Here is a 17767-nt window from a genome sequence, read left to right on the forward strand (position 1 = left end):
CTTTCCCTCCTTTCCCTCCTTTCCCTCCTTTCCATCTTATCCCTCCTTTCCCTCCTTTCCCTCCTTTCCCTCCTTTCACTATTTTCCCTCCTTTCCATCATTTCCCTCCTTTCAGTGCTTTCCCTCCTTTCCATCCTTTCCCTCCTTTCCCTCTTTTCCCTCCTTTCCCTCCCGTCCCTCCTTACCCTCCTTTCCCTCCTTTCCCTCCTTTCCCTCCTTTCCCTCATTTCCCTCATTTCCCTCCTTTCCCTCCTTTCCCTCCATTCCATCCTTTCCCTCCTTTCCCTCCTTTCCCTCCTTTCCATCATTTCCCTCCTTTCCCTCTTTTCCCTCCTTTCCCTCCTTTCCCTCTTTTCCATCCTTTCAGTCCTTTCCCTCCTTTCCCTCCTTTCCCTCATTTACCTCCTTTCCCTCCTTTCCCTCCTTTCCCTCCTTTCCCATCTTTCAGTGCTTTCCCTCCTTTCCATCCATTCCCTCCTTTCCCTCTTTTCCCTCCTTTCCCTATTTTCCCTCCTTTCCCTCTTTACCCTCCTTTCCCTCCTTTCCCTCCCGTCCCTCCTTTCCCTCCTTTCCCTCCTTTCCATGCTTTCCCTCTTTTCCCTCTTTTAACTCCTTTCCCTCCTTTCCCTCCTTTCCCTCCTTTCCCTCTTTTCCCTCCTTTCCATCATTTCAGTCCTTTCCCTCCTTTCCCTCATTTCCATCCTTTCCCTCCTTTCCCTCCTTTCCCTCCCGTCCCTCCTTACCCTGCTTTCCCTCCTTTCACTATTTTCCCTCCTTTCCCTCCTTTCCCTCCTTTCCCTCCTTTCCCTCCTTTCCCTCCTTTCCCTCCTTTCCCTCCTTTCCCTCCTTTCCTTCCTTTCACTATTTTCCCTCCTTTCCATCATTTCCCTCCTTTCAGTCCTTTCCCTCCTTTCCATCATTTCCCTCCTTTCAGTCCTTTCCCTCCTTTCCCTATTTTCCCTCCTTTCCCTCTTAACCCTCCTTTCCCTCCTTTCCCTCCTTTCCCTCCTTTCCCTCATTTCCCTCCTTTCCCTCATTTCCCTCCTTTCCATCATTTCACTCCTTTCCATGCTTTCCCTCCTTTCCCTCATTTTCCTCCTTTCCCTCCTTTCCCTCCTTTCCTTCCTTTCCATCCTTTCCTTCCTTTACCTCCTTTCCCTCCTTTCCTTCCTTTCCCTCCTTTCCCTCCTTTCCCTCCTTTCCCTCCTTTCCCTCCTTTCCCTCCTTTCCCTCCATTCCCTCCTTTCCCTCCTTTCCCTCCTTTCCCTCCTTTCCCTCCTCTCCCTTCTTTCCCTCCTTTTCCTTCTTTCCGTCTTTCACTTACAATAATTTAGCCTTAAAAACAAAGCGTTGCTAGGTAGCAATACTTGCTGAATAGCTACGTTATGCAACGCGCCAGCGATTAAACGCGCTTAACGATTAAATGGAATTTAACGATTTAATGGAAACATAGGCTAGAAGAATAGACTAAGAAAAATATGCTGATCGACGACGGTCAGCATTTTTAGAGTATAAATTCAATGGAAAAAAATAATGAAGGCGTTATTTGCAAAGAGCCAGTTGGTGCGTTTATTATTGTGCTTAAGTCGGCGTGTACTGTGCCTGTCTTGGGCTGCTGCTCCGAAACTGCTCCGAAAGACACTTTCGTGTGCGCGACAAATTGTGGCTCGAGAGTAGTCCAATGCCCTCCGTTCCCTCCATTCCCTCATTTCCTCCCTTTCCCTCCTTTCCATCCTTTCCCTCGTTTCCCTCCTTTCCCTCCTTTTCCATCCTTTCCCTATTTTCCCTCCTTTCCCTCTTTACCCTCCTTTCCCTCCTTTCCCTCCCGTCCCTCCTTTATCTCCTTTCCCTCCTTTCCCTCCTTTCCCTCCTTTCCCTCCTTTCCCTCCTTTCCCTCCTTTCCCTCCTTTCCCTCCATTCCCTCCTTTCCCTCATTTCCCTCCTTTCCCTCCTTTCCCTCCTTTCCCTCCTTTCCCTCCTTTCCCTGCTTTCCCTCTTTTCCCTCCTTTCCCTCTTTACCCTCTTTTCCCTCTTTTCCCTCCTTTCCGTCCTTTCCGTCCCTTTCCCTCCTTTCCCTCCTTTCCTCCTTTAATTCTTTCCCTCCTTTCAGTCCTTTCCCTCTTTGCCTTCCTTTCCCTCCTTTCCCTCCTTTTCCTCCTCTCCTCCTTTCCCTCCTTTTCCTTCTTTCCGTCTTTCGCTTACGATAATTTAGCCTTAAAAACAAAGCGTTGCTAGGTAGCAATACTTGCTGAATAGCTACGTTATGCAACGCGCCAGCGATTAAACGCGCTTAACGATTAAATGGAATTTAACGATTTAATGGAAACATAGGCTAGAAGAATAGACTAAGAAAAATATGCTGATCGACGACGGTCAGCATTTTTAGAGTATAAATTCAATTGAAAAAAATAATGAAGGCGTTATTTGCAAAGAGCCAGTTGGTGCGTTTATTATTGTGCTTAAGTCGGCGTGTACTGTGCCTGTCTTGGGCTGCTGCTCCGAAAGACACTTTCGTGTGCGCGACAAATTGTGGCTCGAGAGAGGATGCATCAACCAACGGATCAGCAAGTAGTCCAATGCCCTCCTTTCCCTCCTTTCCCTCATTTCCATCATTTCCCTCCTTTCCCTCATTTCCCTCCTTTCCCTCCTTTCCCTCCTTTCCCTCCTTTCCCTCCTTTCCCTCCTTTCCCACCTATCCCTCCTTTCCCACCTTTCCCTCCTTTCCCTCCTTTCCCTCCTTTCCCCTCCTTTCCCTTCTTTCCCTCCTTTCCCTCCTTTCCCTCCTTTCACTATTTTCCCTCCTTTCCATCATTTCCCTCCTTTCAGTCCTTTCCCTCCTTTCCATCATTTCCCTCCTTTCCCTCCTTTCCCTCCTTTCCCTCATTTCCCTCCTTTCCATGCTTTCCCTCTTTTCCCTCCTTTCCGTCCTTTCCCTCCTTTCCCTCCTTTCCCTTCCTTTCCCTCCTTTCCCGCCTTTCCCTCCTTTCCCTCCTTTCCCTCCTTTCCCTCCTTTCCCTCCTTTCCACCTTTCCCACCCTTCCCCCTTCTCTTTCCCTCCTTTCCCTCCTTCCCTCCTTTCCCTCCTTTCCTCTCCTTTCCCTTCTTTCCCTCCTTTCCCTCCTTTCCCTCCTTTCCATCATTTCCCTCCTTTCAGTCCTTTCCCTCCTTTCCCTCATTTCCCTCCTTTCCCTCATTTCCCTCCTTTCCCTCATTTCCCTCCTTTCCCTCCTTTCCCTCCTTTCCCTCCTTTCCCTCCTTTCCCACCTTTCCCTCCTTTCCCACCCGTCCCTCCTTTCCCTCCTTTCCCTCCTTTCCCCTCCATTCCCTTCTTTCCCTCCTTTCCCTCCTTTCCCTCCTTTCACTATTTTCCCTCCTTTCCATCATTTCCCTCCTTTCAGTCCTTTCCCTCCTTTCCATCATTTCCCTCCTTTCCCTCCTTTCCCTATTTTCCCTCCTTTCCCTCTTAACCCTCCTTTCCCTCTTAACCCTCCTTTCCCTCCTTTCCCTCCTTTCCCTCCTTTCCCTCCTTTCCCTCCTTTCCTCTTTTCCCTCCTTTCCCTCATTTTCCTCATTTCCCTTCTTTCCCTCCTTACCCTACTTTCCTCCTTTCCCTCCTTTCCATGCTTTCCCTCTTTTCCCTCCTTTCCTCTTTTCCCTCCTTTCCCTCCTTTCCTTCCTTTCCCTCCTTTCCCTCCTTTCCCTCCTTTCACTCCTTTCCCTCCTTTCCCTGCTTTCCCTCCTTTCTCTCCTTTCCCTCCTTTCCCTCCTTTCCCTCATTTCCCTCCTTTCCCTCATTTCCCTCCTTTCCCTCATTTCCCTCCTTTCCCTCCTTTCCCTCCTTTCCCTCCTTTCCCTCCTTTCCGCCTTTCCCTCCTTTCCCTCCTTTCCCTCCTTTCCCTCCTTTCCCTCCTTTCTCTCCTTTCCCTCCTTTCCCTCCTTTCCCTCCTTTCCCTCCTTTCCCTCCTTTCCATCATTTCCCACCTTTCAGTCCTTTCCCTCCTTTCCATCATTTCCCTCCTTTCAGTCCTTTCCCTCCTTTCCCTCCTTTCCTCCTTTCCCTCCTTTTCCTCCTTTCCCTCCTTTCCTCCTTTCCTCCTTTCCCTCCTTTCCCTCCTTCCCTCCTTTCCCTCCTTTCCCTCCTTTCCCTCCTTTCCCTCATTTCCCTCATTTCCATGCTTTCCCTCTTTTCCCTCCTTTCCCTCTTTTCCCTCCTTTCCCTCTTTTCCCTCCTTTCCCTATTTTCCCTCCTTTCCCTCTTTACCCTCCTTTCCTTCCTTCCCTCCCGTCCCTCCTTTCCCTCCTTTCCCTCCTTTCCCTCCTTTCCCTCCTTTCCCTCCTTTCCCTCCGTTCCCTCATATCCCTCCTTTCCATACTTTCCCTCTTTTCCCTCCTTTCCCTCTTTTCCCTCTTTTCCCTCTTTACCCTCTTTTCCCTCTTTTCCCTCCTTTCCGTCCTTTCCCTCCTTTCCCTCCTTTCCCTCCTTTCCCTCCTTTCCCTCCTTTCCCTCCTTTCCCTCCTTTCCCTCCTTTCCCTCCTTTCCCTCCTTTTCCTTCTTTCCGTCTGTCGCTTACGATAATTTAGCCTTAAAAACAAAGCGTTGCTAGGTAGCAATACTTGCTGAATAGCTACGTTATGCAACGCGCCAGCGATTAAACGCGCTTAACGATTAAATGGAATTGAACGATTTAATGGAAACATAGGCTAGAAGAATAGACTAAGAAAAATATGCTGATCGACGACGGTCAGCATTTTTAGAGTATAAATTCAATTGAAAAAAATAATGAAGGCGTTATTTGCAAAGAGCCAGTTGGTGCGTTTATTATTGTGCTTAAGTCGACGTGTACTGTGCCTGTCTTGGGCTGCTGCTCCGAAAGACACTTTCGTGTGCGCGACAAATTGTGGCTCGAGAGTAGTCCAATGCCCTCCGTTCCCTCCATTCCCTCATTTCCTCCCTTTCCCTCCTTTCCATCCTTTCCCTCCTTTCCCTCCTTTCCCTCCTTTTCCATCCTTTCCCTATTTTCCCTCCTTTCCCTCTTTACCCTCCTTTCCCTCCTTTCCCTCCCGTCCCTCCTTTCCCTCCTTTCCCTCCTTTCCCTCCTTTCCCTCCTTTCCCTCCTTTCCCTCCTTTCCCTCCTTTCCCTCCTTTCCCTCCATTCCCTCCTTTCCCTCCTTTCCCTCCTTTCCCTCCTTTCTCTCCTTTCCCTCCTTTCCCTCCTTTCCCTCCTTTCCCTCTTTTCCCTCCTTTCCCTCTTTACCCTCTTTTCCCTCTTTTCCCTCCTTTCCGTCCTTTCCCTCCTTTCCCCTCCTTTCCCCTCCTTTCCCTCCTTCCCCCCTCCTTTCCCTCCTTTCCCTCCTTTCCCTCCTTTCCCTCCTTTCCCTCCTTTCCCTCCTCTCCCTCCTTTCCCTCCTTTTCCTTTTTTCCGTCTTTCGCTTACGATAATTTAGCCTGAAAAACAAAACGTTGCTAGGTAGCAATACTTGCTGAATAGCTACGTTATGCAACGCGCCAGCGATTAAACACGCTTAACGATTAAATGGAATTTAACGATTTAATGGAAACATAGGCTAGAAGAATAGACTAAGAAAAATATGCTGATCGACGACGGTCAGCATTTTTAGAGTATAAATTCAATTGAAAAAAATAATGAAGGCGTTATTTGCAACGAGCCAGTTGGTGCGTTTATTATTGTGCTTAAGTCGGCGTGTACTGTGCCTGTCTTGGGCTGCTGCTCCGAAAGACACTTTCGTGTGCGCGACAAATTGTGGCTCGCGAGTAGTCCAATGCCCTCCTTTCCCTCCTTTCCCTCCTTTCCCTCATTTCCCTCATTTCCCTCCTTTCCCTCATTTCCCTCCTTGCCCTCCTTTCCCTCCTCCTTCCTTTCCCTCCTTTTTTTCCATCCTTTCCCTCCTTTCCATCCTTTCCCTCCTTTCCCTCCTTTCTCTCCCAGCCTCCTTGCCCTCCTTTCCCTCATTACCCTCCTTTCCCTCCTTTCCCTCCTTTCCCTCATTTTCCACCTTTCCCTTCTTTTTCTTCTTTCCGTCTGTCGCTTACTATAATTTAGCCTTAAAAACAAAGCGTTGCTAGGTAGCAATACTTGCTGAATAGCTACGTTATGCAACGCGCCAGCGATTAAACGCGCTTAACGATTAAATGGAATTTAACGATTTAATGGAAACATAGGCTAGAAGAATAGACTAAGAAAAATATGCTGATCGACGACGGTCAGCATTTTTAGAGTATAAATTCAATTGAAAAAAATAATGAAGGCGTTATTTGCAAAGAGCCAGTTGGTGCGTTTATTATTGTGCTTAAGTCGGCGTGTACTGTGCCTGTCTTGGGCTGCTGCTCCGAAAGACACTTTCGTGTGCGCGACAAATTGTGGCTCGAGAGTAGTCCAATGCCCTCCTTTCCCTCCTTTCCCTCCTTTCCCTCATTTCCCTCCTTTCCCTCCTTTCCCTCATTTCCCTCCTTGCCCTCCTTTCCCTCCTCCTTCCTTTCCCTCCTTTTTTTTCCATCCTTTCCCTCCTTTCCATCCTTTCCCTCCTTTCCTCCTTTCCCTCCTTTCCCTCCTTTCCCTCATTACCCTCCTTTCCTCCTTTCCCTCCTTTCCCCTCATTTTCCTCCTTTCCCTTCTTTTCCTTCTTTCCGTCTGTCGCTTACGATAATTTAGCCTTAAAAACAAAGCGTTGCTAGGTAGCAATACTTGCTGAATAGCTACGTTATGCAACGCGCCAGCGATTAAACGCGCTTAACGATTAAATGGAATTTAACGATTTAATGGAAACATAGGCTAGAAGAATAGACTAAGAAAAATATGCTGATCGACGACGGTCAGCATTTTTAGAGTATAAATTCAATTGAAAAAAATAATGAAGGCGTTATTTGCAACGAGCCAGTCGGTGCGTTTATTATTGTGCTTAAGTCGGCGTGCACTGTGCCTGTCTTGGGCTGCTGCTCCGAAAGACACTTTCGTGTGGCGCGACAAATTGTGGCTCGAGAGTAGTCCAATGCCCTCCTTTCCCTCCTTTCCCTCCCTTCCCTCATTTCCCTCATTTCCCTCCTTTCCCCTCATTTCCCTCCTTTCCCTCCTTTCCCTCCTTTCACTCCTTTCCCTCCTTTCCCTCCTTTCCCTCCTTTCCCTCCTTTCCCTCATTTCCCTCCTTTCCCTCCTTTCCCTCCTTTCCCTCCTTTCCTTCCTTTCTCGCCTTTCCATCCTTTCCCTCCTTTCCCTCCTTTCCTCCTTTCCCTCCTTTCCCTCCTTTCCCTCCTTTCCCTCCTTTCCCTCCTTTCCCTCATTTCCCTCATTTCCCTCCTTTCCCTCCTTTCCCACCATTCCCTCCTTTCCCTCCTTTCCCCTCCTTTCCCTTCTTTCCCTCCTTTCCCTCCTTTCCCTCCTTTCCCTCCTTTCCCTCCTTTCACTATTTTCCCTCCTTTCCATCATTTCCCTCCTTTCAGTGCTTTCCCTCCTTTCCATCATTTCCCTCCTTTCCCTCCTTTCCCTCCCGTCCTTCCTTTCCCTCCTTTCCCTCCTTTCCCTCATTTCCCTCCTTTCCCTCCTTTCCCTACTTTCATTACTTTCCCTCCTTTCCCTCTTTTCCCCTTTTTTCCATCCTTTCAGTCCTTTCCCTCCTTTCCCTCATTTCCATCCTTTCCCTCTTTTCCCTCCTTTCCCTCCCGTCCCTCCTTACCCTCCTTTCCCTCCTTTCCTCCTTTCCCTCCTTTCCCTCATTTCCCTCATTTCCCTCCTTTCCCTCCTTTCCCACCATTCCATCCTTTCCCTCCTTTCCCTCCTTTCCCTCCTTTCCATCTTATACCTCCTTTCCCTCCCTTCTCTCCTTTCTCTATTTTCCCTCCTTTCCCTCTTTACCCTCCTTTCCCTCCTTTCCCTCCTTTCCTCCGTTCCCTCCTTTCCCTCCTTTCCCTTCTTTCCCTCCTTTCCCTCCTTTCCATCCTTTCCCTCATTTCCCTCATTTCCCTCCTTTCCCTCCTTTCCCTCCATTCCATCCTTTCCCTCCTTTCCCTCCTTTCCCTCCTTTCCATCTTATCCCTCCTTTCCCTCCTTTCCCTCCTTTCCCTCCTTTCACTATTTTCCCTCCTTTCCATCATTTCCCTCCTTTCAGTGCTTTCCCTCCTTTCCATCCTTTCCCTCCTTTCCCTCTTTTCCCTCCTTTCCCTCCCGTCCCTCCTTACCCTCCTTTCCCTCCTTTCCCTCTTTTCCCTCCTTTCCCTCCCGTCCCTCCTTACCCTCCTTTCCCTCCTTTCCCTCCTTTCCCTCCTTTCCCTCATTTCCCTCACTTCCCTCCTTTCACTCCTTTCCCTCCTTTCCCTCCTTTCCCTCCTTTCCCTCCTTTCCCTCCTTTCCCTCCTTTCCCTCCTTTCCATCCTTTCCCTCCTTACCCTCTTTACCCTCCTTTCCCTCCTTTCACTCCCGACCCTCCTTTCCCTCCTTTCCCTCCTTTCCCTCCTTTCCCTCCTTTCCCTCCTTTCCCTCATTTCCCTCATTTCCCTCCTTTCCCTCCTTTCCCACCATTCCATCCTTTCCCTCCTTTCCCTCCTTTCCCTCCTTTCCATCTTATACCTCCTTTCCCTCCTTTCCCTCCTTTCTCTATTTTCCCTCCTTACCCTCTTTACCCTCCTTTCCCTCCTTTCCCTCCCGTCCCTCCTTTCCCTCCTTTCCCTCCTTTCCCTCCTTTCCCTCCTTTCCATCCTTTCCCTCATTTCCCTCATTTCCCTCCTTTCCCTCCTTTCCCTCCATTCCATCCTTTCCCTCCTTTCCCTCCTTTCCCTCCTTTCCATCTTATCCCTCCTTTCCCTCCTTTCCCTCCTTTCCCTCCTTTCACTATTTTCCCTCCTTTCCATCATTTCCCTCCTTTCAGTGCTTTCCCTCCTTTCCATCCTTTCCCTCCTTTCCCTCTTTTCCCTCCTTTCCCTCCCGTCCCTCCTTACCCTCCTTTCCCTCCTTTCCCTCCTTTCCCTCCTTTCCCTCATTTCCCTCATTTCCCTCCTTTCCCTCCTTTCCCTCCATTCCATCCTTTCCCTCCTTTCCCTCCTTTCCCTCCTTTCCATCATTTCCCTCCTTTCCCTCTTTTCCCTCCTTTCCCTCCTTTCCCTCTTTTCCATCCTTTCAGTCCTTTCCCTCCTTTCCCTCCTTTCCCTCATTTACCTTCTTTCCCTCCTTTCCCTCCTTTCCCTCCTTTCCCATCTTTCAGTGCTTTCCCTCCTTTCCATCCATTCCCTCCTTTCCCTCTTTTCCCTCCTTTCCCTATTTTCCCTCCTTTCCCTCTTTACCCTCCTTTCCCTCCTTTCCCTCCCGTCCCTCCTTTCCCTCCTTTCCCTCCTTTCCATGCTTTCCCTCTTTTCCCTCTTTTAACTCCTATCCCTCCTTTCCCTCCTTTCCCTCCTTTCCCTCTTTTCCCTCCTTTCCATCATTTCAGTCCTTTCCCTCCTTTCCCTCATTTCCATCCTTTCCCTCCTTTCCCTCCTTTCCCTCCCGTCCCTCCTTACCCTGCTTTCCCTCCTTTCACTATTTTCCCTCCTTTCCCTCCTTTCCTCCTTTCCCTCCTTTCCCTCCTTTCCCTCCTTTCCCTCCTTTCCCTCCTTTCCTTCCTTTCACTATTTTCCCTCCTTTCCATCATTTCCCTCCTTTCAGTCCTTTCCCTCCTTTCCATCATTTCCCTCCTTTCAGTCCTTTCCCTCCTTTCCCTATTTTCCCTCCTTTCCCTCTTAACCCTCCTTTCCCTCCTTTCCCTCCTTTCCCTCCTTTCCCTCATTTCCCTCCTTTCCCTCATTTCCCTCCTTTCGATCATTTCACTCCTTTCCATGCTTTCCCTCCTTTCCCTCTTTTCCCTCCTTTCCCTCCTTTCCCTCCTTTCCTTCCTTTCCATCCTTTCCTTCCTTTACCTCCTTTCCCTCCTTTCCTTCCTTTCCCTCCTTTCCCTCCTTTCCCTCCTTTCCCTCCTTTCCCTCCTTTCCCTCCTTTCCCTCCTTTCCCTCCTTTCCCTCCTTTCCCTCCTTTCCCTCCTTTCCCTCCTCTCCCTTCTTTCCCTCCTTTTCCTTCTTTCCGTCTTTCACTTACAATAATTTAGCCTTAAAAACAAAGCGTTGCTAGGTAGCAATACTTGCTGAATAGCTACGTTATGCAACGCGCCAGCGATTAAACGCGCTTAACGATTAAATGGAATTTAACGATTTAATGGAAACATAGGCTAGAAGAATAGACTAAGAAAAATATGCTGATCGACGACGGTCAGCATTTTTAGAGTATAAATTCAATGGAAAAAAATAATGAAGGCGTTATTTGCAAAGAGCCAGTTGGTGCGTTTATTATTGTGCTTAAGTCGGCGTGTACTGTGCCTGTCTTGGGCTGCTGCTCCGAAAGACACTTTCGTGTGCGCGACAAATTGTGGCTCGAGAGTAGTCCAATGCCCTCCGTTCCCTCCATTCCCTCATTTCCTCCCTTTCCCTCCTTTCCATCCTTTCCCTCCTTTCCCTCCTTTCCCTCCTTTTCCATCCTTTCCCTATTTTCCCTCCTTTCCCTCTTTACCCTCCTTTCCCTCCTTTCCCTCCCGTCCCTCCTTTCCCTCCTTTCCCTCCTTTCCCTCTTATCCCTCCTTTCCCTCCTTTCCCTCCTTTCCCTCCTTTCCCTCCATTCCCTCCTTTCCCTCATTTCCCTCCTTTCCCTCCTTTCTCTCCTTTCCCTCCTTTCCCTCCTTTCCCTGCTTTCCCTCTTTTCCCTCCTTTCCCTCTTTACCCTCTTTTCCCTCTTTTCCCTCCTTTCCGTCCTTTCCGTCCTTTCCCTCCTTTCCCTCCTTTCCCTCCTTTCCCTCCTTCCCCTCCTTTCCCTCCTTTCCCTCCTTTCCCTCCTTTCCCTCCTTTCCCTCCTTTCCCTCCTCTCCCTCCTTTCCCTCCTTTTCCTTTTTTCCGTCTTTCGCTTACGATAATTTAGCCTTAAAAACAAAACGTTGCTAGGTAGCAATACTTGCTGAATAGCTACGTTATGCAACGCGCCAGCGATTAAACGCGCTTAACGATTAAATGGAATTTAACGATTTAATGGAAACATAGGCTAGAAGAATAGACTAAGAAAAATATGCTGATCGACGACGGTCAGCATTTTTAGAGTATAAATTCAATGGAAAAAAATAATGAAGGCGTTATTTGCAAAGAGCCAGTTGGTGCGTTTATTATTGTGCTTAAGTCGGCGTGTACTGTGCCTGTCTTGGGCTGCTGCTCCGAAAGACACTTTCGTGTGCGCGACAAATTGTGGCTCGAGAGAGGATGCATCAACCAACGGATCAGCAAGTAGTCCAATGCCCTCCTTTCCCTCCTTTCCCTCCTTTCCCTCATTTCCATCATTTCCCTCCTTTCCCTCATTTCCCTCCTTTCCCTCCTTTCCCTCCTTTCCCTCCTTTCCCTCCTTTCCCTCCTTTCCCACCCATCCCTCCTTTCCCACCTTTCCCTCCTTTCCCTCCTTTCCCTCCTTTCCCCTCCTTTCCCTTCTTTCCCTCCTTTCCCTCCTTTCCCTCCTTTCACTATTTTCCCACCTTTCCATCATTTCCCTCCTTTCAGTCCTTTCCCTCCTTTCCATCATTTCCCTCCTTTCCCTCCTTTCCCTCCTTTCCCTCATTTCCCTCCTTTCCATGTTTTCCTCTTTTCCCTCCTTTCCCTCTTTTCCCTCCTTTCCCTCCTTTCCTTCCTTTCCCTCCTTTCCCTCCTTTCCCTCCTTTCCCTCCTTTCCCTCCTTTCCCTCCTTTCCCTCCTTTCCCTCCTTTCCCACCTTTCCCACCCGTCCCTCCTTTCCCTCCTTTCCCTCCTTTCCCTCCTTTCCCTCCTTTCCTCTCCTTTCCCTTCTTTCCCTCCTTTCCCTCCTTTCCCTCCTTTCGCTATTTTCCCTCTTTCCATCATTTCCCTCCTTTCAGTCCTTTCCCTCCTTTCCCTCATTTCCCTCCTTTCCCTCATTTCCCTCCTTTCCCTCATTTCCCTCCTTTCCCTCCTGTCCCTCCTTTCCCTCCTTTCCCTCCTTTCCCACCTTTCCCTCCTTTCCCACCCGTCCCTCCTTTCCCTCCTTTCCCTCCTTTCCCTCCTTTCCCCTCCTTTCCCTTCTTTCCCTCCTTTCCCTCCTTTCCCTCCTTTCACTATTTTCCCTCCTTTCCATCATTTCCCTCCTTTCAGTCCTTTCCCTCCTTTCCATCATTTCCCTCCTTTCCCTCCTTTCCCTATTTTCCCTCCTTTCCCTCTTAACCCTCCTTTCCCTCTTAACCCTCCTTTCCCTCCTTTCCCTCCTTTCCCTCCTTACCCTCCTTTCCCTCCTTTCCTCTTTTCCCTCCTTTCCCTCATTTTCCTCATTTCCCTTCTTTCCCTCCTTACCCTACTTTCCCTCCTTTCCCTCCTTTCCATGCTTTCCCTCTTTTCCCTCCTTTCCCTCTTTTCCCTCCTTTCCCTCCTTTCCTTCCTTTCCCTCCTTTCCCTCCTTTCCCTCCTTTCACTCCTTTCCCTCCTTTCCCTGCTTTCCCTCCTTTCTCTCCTTTCCCTCCTTTCCCTCCTTTCCCTCATTTCCCTCCTTTCCCTCATTTCCCTCCTTTCCCTCATTTCCCTCCTTTCCCTCCTTTCCCTCCTTTCCCTCCTTTCCCTCCTTTCCCGCCTTTCCCTCCTTTCCCTCCTTTCCCTCCTTTCCCTCCTTTCCCTCCTTTCTCTCCTTTCCCTCCTTTCCCTCCTTTCCCTCCTTTCCCTCCTTTCACTATTTTCCCTCCTTTCCATCATTTCCCACCTTTCAGTCCTTTCCCTCCTTTCCATCATTTCCCTCCTTTCAGTCCTTTCCCTCCTTTCCCTCCTTTCCTCCTTTCCCTCCTTTTCCTCCTTTCCCTCCTTTCCTCCTTTCCTCCTTTCCCTCCTTTCCCTCCTTTCCCTCCTTTCCCTCCTTTCCCTCCTTTCCCTCCTTTCCCTCATTTCCCTCATTTCCATGCTTTCCCACTTTTCCCTCCTTTCCCTCTTTTCCCTCCTTTCCCTCTTTTCCCTCCTTTCCCTATTTTCCCTCCTTTCCCTCTTTACCCTCCTTTCCTTCCTTCCCTCCCGTCCCTCCTTTCCCTCCTTTCCCTCCTTTCCCTCCTTTCCCTCATTTCCTTCCTTTCCCTCCTTTCCCTCCGTTCCCTCATTTCCCTCCTTTCCATACTTTCCCTCTTTTCCCTCCTTTCCCTCTTTTCCCTCTTTTCCCTCTTAACCCTCTTTTCCCTCTTTTCCCTCCTTTCCGTCCTTTCCCTCCTTTCCCTCCTTTCCCTCCTTTCCCTCCTTTCCCTCCTTTCCCTCCTTTCCCTCCTTTCCCCCCTCTCCCTCCTTTCCCTCCTTTTCCTTCTTTCCGTCTTTCGCTTACGATAATTTAGCCTTAAAAACAAAGCGTTGCTAGGTAGCAATACTTGCTGAATAGCTACGTTATGCAACGCGCCAGCGATTAAACGTGCTTAACGATTAAATGGAATTTAACGATTTAATGGAAACATAGGCTAGAAGAATAGACTAAGAAAAATATGCTGATCGACGACGGTCAGCATTTTTAGAGTATAAATTCAATTGAAAAAAATAATGAAGGCGTTATTTGCAAAGAGCCAGTTGGTGCGTTTATTATTGTGCTTAAGTCGGCGTGTAATGTGCCTGTCTTGGGCTGCTGCTCCGAAAAATACTTTCGTGTGCGCGACAGCAACAAAACTCAACATCTAATTTCTAATCCATTGAAATAGTGCAAGATGGCTTCATTTGGATGAAACATGGCCGTAACAACTATAATATATGGCAACAACCCTCAACATCAAATTTCAAGGCCATTGAATAAGAGCCAGATGGCTTCATTTGGATGAAACATAGCCGTAACAACGAAAATAGATGGCAACAAAACTCAAAATCTAGTTTCAAGGCCATTGAAATAGTGCAAGATGGCTTTATTAGGATGAAACATGGCCGTAACAACGATAATAGATGGCAACAAAACTCAACATTAAATTTCAAGGCCATTGAAATAGTGCAAGATGGCTTCATTTGAATGAAACATGGCCGTAACAACGATAATAGATGGCAACAAAACTCAACATCTAATTTCAAGGCCATTGAAATAGTGCAAGATGGCTTCATTAGGATGAAACATGGCCGTAACAACGAAATAGATGGCAACAAAACTCAACATCAAATTTCAAGGCCATTGAAATAGTGCAAGATGGCTTCATTTGGATGAAACATGGCCGTAACCACGATAATGGATGGCAACAAAACTCAACATCAAATTTCAAGGCCATTGAAATAGTGCAAGATGGCTTCATTTGGATGAAACATGGCCATAATCACGATAATAGATGGCAACAAAACTCAACAACAAATTTCAAGGCCATTGAAATAGTACAAGATGGCTTCATTTGGATGAAACATGGCCGTAACAACGATAATAGATGGCACCAAAACTCAACATCAAATTTCAAGGCCATTGAAATAGTGCAAGATGGCTTCATTTGGATGAAACATGGCCGTAACAACGATAATTGGAGAGTTTCTAGAATAGAGAATGAACTGTGGAGAGGTGAGCTTCGGCTTTGGAGAGAAGAAATTCGGCAGTGTAGAGACATTAAAGATCACATATTAAAACCTTTGAAATTTTAGTAGCAATAAAGGATTCATCGAAATAAGAGCTATCGAAACATTGGTCCTTCGAACCGGATTTATCGGAATTAGTTAAAATTGGAATTATTGCTCTTAACATTTGCTACTCAACGTGAATTGGAGAATATTCGTCTCATCTGTGGCACCGCCGCTACCACGCGCGTGCGTAGTTGTCAGCTCCCATCCGACACGAGACACTTGTACCGCCGCAATCACGCGTGTGCAGCATCTTCGCCTTACCGACACATCGACATACACATCGCCGCAATCACGCGTGTGCAGCATCCTCATCTCACCGACACAGACTTAAACGTACCGCCGCAATCACGCGCGTACAGTACCCTCGCTTTCCAACAACGACAGTATCGCATCGCCACAATTACGCTTGTGCACTTTCATCGCTTTATCGATACGGATATCCTCGCTACCACGGGATAACGTGTGATCTAGACTTCAGTGAATTCATTGGCTCATGCATCGCTATCCTCGTGAATCTTCATCCAAACGCATTCATCATCTTGCTTTATCGGGTGTTTCAACCAGCTGCGCCGAGTGGAGGAGATAAATCAAACCTGTTAAAGTCAGATAAGTATTCGCTGAAGATTGTACGTGTATTCAACGATATTAATACCATCGCATTGCTCCTACAACGTGTGTGAAATATCATCAGCTGCAACGCCATATTCTATCGTTATCTGTGTGAGTCTCCGTTTTAGCCACTGTGTTCATCATCCCGCATTCATCATCCTGAGCGTTCATCCTCCTGCGAATTCATCCTCCCGCACGTTCATCATCCTGCGCGTTGATCGTGTGTGAGTGTTTCATCGTATAACACAGATCGGCGCCAACTCCATCGCATTACAGCAACCACGCAACCACCACGATATTCCTGCAACCACGACACATAGGTCGGCACTACGTTTGTGTGCAGATTGATCATACTACAAGCTTCAAGTACCAGCAACGTGTGCGTGAATATTACAGTGGCGCGAAGCTACGATCATTTCATCTTATAATCCGCCATCGCATTAGACCGAGAGTTCATCGTATTATCAGGAGTGTCAAACCCAAAGTGTAAAATGAGTGAACCAGCTGTAAAGATTTTGAGCTTAAGAAACGTGATATATTTTTGAAACTTCAATTAATTGCCGATTTTCTGCGAACGTATGATAACTCGAAAGCTCGTGAAAAACAAGGTAGACTGCAATCATTAGAAAACATTCGCATACAATTTGATGAATTGAAGGAACAGGCATATGAAAAAATACAAAATGAAGAAGTGTTAGAAGGCATAGTAAATGATACGACGAATTTTGATTGCAAATATCACGAGATGAAAGCTTCTCTTCAAGATCCCCCAAGGAGTCCTAATCTAGAATCCACTCGCATAAATCCTTGTTCTGAAATGCAACAAACATCTTCATTCAATACATCTATACGGCTTCCGCAAGTAGATCTGCCATCATTTAATGGTGATATAGCAAAATGGTTGTCTTTTAAAGATCGATTCGAGTCAATGGTACATGAGGCAAGTGATATTCCAGAAGTGACCAAGCTGCAATACCTATTATCGTCCTTGACAGAGCCTTTAGCAACGCAATTTGAACATACTCCAATTACTGCAGATAGTTATACAACAACTTGGGATGCACTAGTGAAACGATTCGATAACACCAAGCGTATTAAACGAGAGTATTTTCTGGGTATACACAATTTAAAGCGCATGAGTAACAATTCAGTGCACGAACTACAGCGTGTTGTAAACGAAGTAATAAGGCTAGTGAGGGGACTTCAACGATTGAAGGCACCAGTTGACCAGTGGGATATTCCACTAACAAATATGCTGCTGTACAAGCTAGATGAGGAAACTGTTTGGGCTTGGGAAAAACATGCTGCTGATCTCACCGAAGATAAATATAATGATTTAATCAAGTTTCTCGAAAAACGCATTAGTGTACACATAAATCATCGTACAAATCAGGTTAGCATGGTGGCCGGTAGGCAGGTAAAACCCAATCGCAACATAGCTCTTCCTATCCAAGTCTATGAGAGTAATCAGAACATAAACCAGTGTGTAGTATGTGGTGAATCGCACAATGTAAACTCTTGTCCAAAATTTGAAGCCCTTACAATTGCTAATAGAGAAGAGTTAGTAAAAACCCAAATGCTTTGCTTCAACTGCTTAAGAGTGGGCCATTCAGTGCGATACTGCAAATCTAACTTCGTATGTAAACACTGTAAAGGGAAACACCATTCCAAATTATGTAAACGAACCATATCGATGGCAAACGAAGAAATGATTCCCCCAGTTCCCTCGGTAACAGCAACTGCATACAAGGCTAAGCGCAAAAGGGTGTTGTTATCAACCGTACTGATATATATTGATAATATTCACAAAACACCATGTATTGTCAGGGCATTAATTGACAATGGCTCTCAAACAAACTTTATCACAGAGAAATTGGCAAGACAACTCGGATTAAAGGGGGTTAGATTGAACGAACCTGTATGTGGCATTGGAGGATCGATTACGAATTTAACTGGAGTAGTCGTTGGTACCATACGATCAAGAATATCGAACTATCATTCGCATGCAGAGTTTATTATGTTGCCCAAAATCACATCAGAATTACCGACGCAAACTATTGACATTAGTAACTGGAATATTCCAAACACCATTCACCTAGCTGATTCTGAGTTTTATGCTCCAAACCAAATTGATATGCTTCTAGGAGTTGAAATATTCGTAGAGGTTATAAAGAGCGGAAAGATCAAACTAGCTGATGATTATCCAACTTTAATTGAAACTGAGTTGGGATGGATAATTGGAGGTCCGTACAAATCTCAGCCTAATACTGCGAATTTAGTTTGTGCCTTGTCAATTCAAGATGAAGCCGCTACCTTAAATAATCTATTGGAGAACTTTTTCAATATTGAAGAAGTTGGTGAAGAACGAGTTTGGAGTCAAGAAGAACAAGAGTGCGAGAAGCATTTTATTGATACAAGCACACGAGACTCTACCGGAAAGATAATTGTGCGATTGCCATTCAAGTCAAATTTAGAGTTGGGTGATTCAAAACAAATTGCATTGCGGAGATTTACTGGGCTAGAGAGAAGATTTGCTAGAGT

At 47.1% G+C, this 17767-nt stretch overlaps 1 long non-coding RNA gene across 1 annotated transcript; it reads right to left on the reverse strand.

The window, feature by feature from the left end:
- Nucleotides 1–10297: 10297 nt before the first annotated feature.
- LOC125908271 (uncharacterized) lies at nucleotides 10298–13356 on the reverse strand. Its single transcript, XR_007453351.1, has 3 exons — nucleotides 13219–13356; nucleotides 12030–12448; nucleotides 10298–11417 (listed from the first exon to the last, which is right to left on the reverse strand). It is a non-coding gene; the product is annotated as an uncharacterized LOC125908271 (long non-coding RNA).
- Between the last annotated feature and the right edge of the window lie 4411 nt (nucleotides 13357–17767).

The sequence above is a fragment of the Anopheles coluzzii genome, unplaced genomic scaffold, assembly GCF_943734685.1.
Source record: "Anopheles coluzzii unplaced genomic scaffold, AcolN3 scaffold_25_ctg1, whole genome shotgun sequence".
NCBI lineage: Eukaryota > Metazoa > Arthropoda > Insecta > Diptera > Culicidae > Anopheles > Anopheles coluzzii.